The 5,506-nt window shown below is 39.2% G+C and overlaps 1 non-coding gene across 1 annotated transcript; it reads left to right on the forward strand.

The window, feature by feature from the left end:
- Window positions 1-763: 763 nt before the first annotated feature.
- Window positions 764-845, forward strand: TRNAL-AAG (transfer RNA leucine (anticodon AAG)). The gene has a single exon. It is a non-coding gene; the product is annotated as a tRNA-Leu (tRNA).
- Window positions 846-5,506: the final 4,661 nt, after the last annotated feature.

A 5,506-nucleotide genomic window follows, 5' to 3' on the forward strand; every position in this document is an offset into this window, starting at 1 on the left:
GGAATTGGCCATGCAGCTATCAGTGGGAGAAAAATCTAGACAGAAGGAATAACAAAAGCAAAGGCCTGGAGACAGGAACTTGACTGGTGGGTTACAGGTACAGGGAGTAGGCCAGTGAGGTTAGGGTCAAAAAATAGAAGATAAGATCAGAGGGAGCAAGAGATTGTAGGCCATAGTGATAACTCTCACTTTTCTCTGAGTGAAATGAGAGGACAGTGAAGGTTTTGAAGAGAAGAGTGATTGATTTTAAGTGGATCACTCTGGCTGCTGAGAACAGACTGTAGCCGTGCAAAAATAGTTTTAGAAATAAGACAACTGCAATAATCCAGGTGAAAAATGATGGTAATTTGGGATGGGGGTGGGGTGGGGAAGTGGGGCTTCCCCAGTACCGGTGAGTAGTAGTCAAGTTCTGGTTATATTTTAAATGTAAAGCTGATAGAATTTGCTAAAGATTGGGGATGAGAAATAAAGTCAAGGCTGACACCATTGATTTTGGCTTGAAAAATTTCAGGAAAGGGGCTAGGATTAACTGAAACAGACAACTGCAGGAGGGGTAGGATGGGAGAGAGTACTTTGGCCATTTGTCTGTTTGATTTTAATCCCTTTTGTACTCTATTATATATCATTTACAGGCTGGGGAAAGCAAATTTGCTAAGACTAGCTATTTCTTGAATTCTTTCTGCAGTGCCTGAATTTAGCACGCTGAGCTTGGAACAAAGCTGCAATGGGAAAACAAAAACATGGAAAGTAAGCTCAATCATCTGGTAGCGTGGCCGAGCGGTCTAAGGCGCTGGATTAAGGCTCCAGTCTCTTCGGGGGCGTGGGTTCGAATCCCACCACTGCCAGAAATGTCTCTTTACTAGTTGCAGAAACAAAATTTAAAAACGGAGTGAACGGTTGACTGGGACAGAGTTAAGTTAGATCCCTGAAAGGCTTTACCAAGTGGTTACGTTTTTATAAGTCTTCAAAAGTGAAATTCACCGAAAGGGTAGTAATGGAGAGAAACAGAAGTTTCAGGGTCTGACAGTGGCGGGTTTGATTCAGGAATAGGGAACTGTTTCATGCGGTTGGGGGTTGGAAGTACCGGCTTTGGGAAGGACAGAGAGTGGTCCTACGTAACATCTTTTTCTTATAAATGGATACTCATAGAGGCCTCACAGGTAGTCAGACACTAGCCAAGTGTGAACGTAAAGAGACAACGCCGTCGGCAAGAGCACAAGGCGCAGACCCTAGGGTATTTGTTTTCGCCGGTTCAAAACGGTGACTGCAAAGTGGGCTCCTCCGGCCCTCAGCCCCCCATTGAAGTGTTTGCTCTGGGACGTTTCTGCCTCTCCGCCTCCAGCCCCTGTTCCTGGTCTCCCAAAGCACGGTCTTCTCTTCCCTCCCGTCTTTCTCTACCAGGAAGCGAAAAGAAGAAGGGAGAGCAAGATTGTTTGAAACCCTCAAAGTACCACGACTCTTTCGATGTGAACTCCTGTAAGACTTTCTCACCTTTTGTATTAGTACAGTGTCCTCCCGGATCTCTGCGTGAGATTCTGGGGTTCCATAAGGTAGATGGGCAGCATTTGGCGTTCACCATACCCGGAGTTGAGTCTGTGTTTTTCCGTTCTTTGCGTCTCTTCCTGGAGGTGAGGAAGAAGTGCACACCTTTAAGCGAAGGGCAGGAACCTCACTTTAGTAGGTGGTGAAGGAACCCAGCTGGCCATAAAAGCATTAGTAAGAGAAGCTTCAAGTCCTTGGGTTTAGGAATATGAGTATGGCTGTCTCACTTTTGCGTAAGGAGACAAAAGTCTTGTTTTAGGGAGGTTCACTTTCTAGCATCCCGAGAACCTAGTTTCTCAAACAAATGGTGACCCGATGCAGAATACGCCCTTCTAGCTTGTCTTTAATATGTGAGAAGTATTATCAAAATCTCACCTCGCAAGCAGGTGGGTTGGAGGGGCGGGCTAAGCGTTTGAAATTAAGGTTAGGTTTTCAAGAGCGTAGATTCGAATCCTGATCTTAGTGGGGTCTTTATTTTCTTTACCTTAACGAAACTCACCTTTTCGATTTTTCTTAAGTATTAAAAAGTGAGTGCCAAATACTGAAATGAACAGGTGAATGTTCTAGCCAGAAATAGCAGGTATATGACCTACTGGGAGCCTACAATCTAACTGGGTACGTAAAACGATTGATTGTCCAATGAGACGATATGTAATTTTTCCTTTTCTATTAAATATAGAGAGAAAAAGGATCATTGCTCCCTCGTGAAATTCCTCTTATAATTGGGAACTTTAAAAATCATTATTGATAGAAAAGAGCTAGTAGTTCTTGGACGGGTGGCTGATTTCAGGTTTGGGACGGTAAACAAACATGATGGATGAGCCTGACAAGAAAGCAAAATGTTAGCCGGAGCCAACAAGACGTTTCCATTGGCCAGAGATGGAAAAAAAACTAAATACCAAAAAGAATGATGGCAGTTGATAGAAATACATCACATATATTACTATTCAATGATTTCTTAATGAAGAAAGAAAAACAAACAACTCCTTGATCGCCAGTAGGAATAGCTGGGGCACAATTTTACATAATCTGAAATTTGGCAATTTATGCATAAGAATCAAGCATTCTCCCTACCTGTCATATATAAATTCTATTGAAGGTAACTCAGCAGCTCTAGTTGTTTAGTTAGTTTCTTGAAGAAGATAACTAACTAATAGATATGCAAGAAATAAAGAATTAGAAAACCATAATTCAGCAACCCCTAAGAAATGATTCAATCACCGATTATAGTGTCTGATACCATGTAATGAGAGCATGACCGGAAATTTTGCAATGAAGAGTTCTAGCTAATCCCATGTGAAGTCCTTGATATATTTGCCGCGCCCTCTTTTTCCTCCCCGGTTTGACATGGTTCCCTGGAAGGAAGGGCGGTGGCAAGGCCTTCAACGCCCCAAAAGAGGACGAGGCATAAAATGGTGTAATAGAAAAATACTGGGATTAACGACACCAATTGTGTGTTTCTTGTTGCTGGTTGTGCTCCAAGCATTATATCAAAACGAATCAGAAAGCAAAAATTTTGTATTAAGAACTGGAAAAAATGATACAAATTGTACAAATTGCAAAACTTTGTTAATGACTGTTTGGGAAAAATTAGGTTGGGATACCCCCATTAAGCAAGTCATGCTGCAGATGCAGCAGGCAGAAGTGCTTTTAGAACAAGTCACAGAAAAGTACCCCATAGAGAGTAAACAATTACAATTAAAAAACCCTGCATTGAGCCATCCTAGAAATTTACTTCCCACCGCGCAAGGACCACCTAATGTGAAATATAAAATTGGAGACAGATGGTGGGAACCCCCTAAAGGAGCTAATGTTAATGGGAAAAGATTCCCTGACCCTCCATTACCATACACAGGAGTTTACAATGAAGATGGCCATAGAATTGTAAATGTCAACGGTAGGCACGTTAGATTTAACTCTTTATCATTTATAGAAAAACTCAGAAGAGCAAGCCCCCCTTGGTGTCTTTTGGGGCCTAAAACGAAATGAGATCTTTTACAACAGTTAGTGAAATCACAGTTAAGATGGAGTTTAACATGCTGCCCCTGGTTCAGGGAACCTGTCCAAAAACTTCAAGAGGAAATAAAAGAATAAGAAAAACTGATACCTATCACCACCCAATCTCCCCCACCACGGCGCCGGTCCATGCTAATGAAACAATAAATCTAAGTAGACAATGTAACCTTTTAATCAAAACAAGCTAACCTTTTAAACCAGATTAAAATCGGTCTTGACATATAGCCTCACCTGTAGAATAATAGGAACAGAAAGTCTAAACTCAGAAAAACTGCAAACACAATGTCTGCGGCTTAAGCCAATATCTTGCTGCTATCGAAATCTTATGTAAAATTTCCTAAGAAAATCAGAACGTGTACTTTCGCTTTGCTTCCCTGAACCTGTAACCTTACCTAAAAGTAAGCCATGACGCAACCATGATTCTGTGATACCTGTTTTTTTGCCAAGAATAAGGGTATAAAATCAGTTAAGCAAAAATAAATTTAAGCGACTCTTCTCAGAGCACTCTAAGCTGTCTCTTGGTGTTCTTCTCGCGCCGACGACCCTCCACACCTTCAAGCCTGCTCCCTCTGCTGCGGCTGGACCGCGGCATATATTAGCATCTAGGATTGAAATATTATGTGCTTTATGAGATGATGTACAATATATGAAGTATAAAAGGGCAATTTAAGAAGTCTTTTTGCCAAAATTCTAATCTGAATCTGATCAAGCCTTTATAGTTAATGCCCTGTTTCCAAGAATTGAGAGCAGAATATGTTGAATGAAACCATAAGGAAGCAAACACATAATATAGAATGTCTAGCATTCTCCAAAACAAATAACACAATTTTATAAATTTCTTGTGGGCCTGAGGAGGGGTAGGGATGAGAAACTGCTGTAGGATGGTAGAGACATAAAGCACATAACAAAGAAATATATTGTGGACATTTCTGTCAAACACTAGAACCCAAAATCTATTAAATGTGGATTTGGGATAATGAGGAAAATCCCAGTATATACTATGCATTAAGACAATACGAAAGAATTAATATTAATATTGTAGGTATAAATTTTTGAAGCTATTAAAGAAGATGCTTGATTTGCATAAAGAGAATTCAGCACGAAAGAGAAAAAGCAAGAGTGGCAAAAACTTCATGGTTGTAATACCAGGATGATTACAACTTAATACCATTCCCTTAATTTTATATAAAAATGATATAAAATTATTTTCTATGAGATTTTGAAAATATCACATGGTTTTAGTATTTAATATTTATGAGAATCTGACTTGAAATAAGGATTTACACTTCTGTAAGTAAAAATGTTATCTCCCCTGTAAAAATTAGAATTTACATTCTGCTTATAAAGCAAGATAATTAGTCAGAATATATACATGTGGCTCAGATTAAAATTATCCTGAATATATAGAATGTGCCATTTAATTATAAAGACTGGTTTCTATCAATTCATATGGCTATTAATTATTTTCTTCTAAAATGTCTTGGTCTTTGAATAGAGAATTGTTAATAGTCAGAGACTGGAAAACAGGATTGATCATTTGCTACTATACATATATTTTTTTTCTTAATGACTAAAACACTCTTCTCCATTTTTAATATAATTGACACCATAAAAGTACATTTTTCTGATTTAATATATATGCTAAAACAGTACACTCATTTTATAGTAAATCACTTTTCCATTTTTTTCAACTGCTTTACTAAGATGAAATTTACAGCAAATAAAAATAAACTTTAAGAAAATGTTAAGAGAATTGTAACTAACCAACTTAGTCATAAAATTAAAATCAAGCCAAATATTAAATGGTTGCAGACACCGCGGTCTGGACAGGCTCCTCCTGGGTTCTAAGTTCCCGGTGCTGGGTTGGCCCACCCGCTCAGATCCTTGTCAAGCATAAGCCAACGAGAACTTTCTTCTTCTCAGTCGTCTGTAACCGCATTGTTGCAAT

Source organism: Tamandua tetradactyla, chromosome 14 (assembly GCF_023851605.1).
Source record: "Tamandua tetradactyla isolate mTamTet1 chromosome 14, mTamTet1.pri, whole genome shotgun sequence".
NCBI classification, from domain to species: Eukaryota; Metazoa; Chordata; class Mammalia; order Pilosa; family Myrmecophagidae; genus Tamandua; species Tamandua tetradactyla.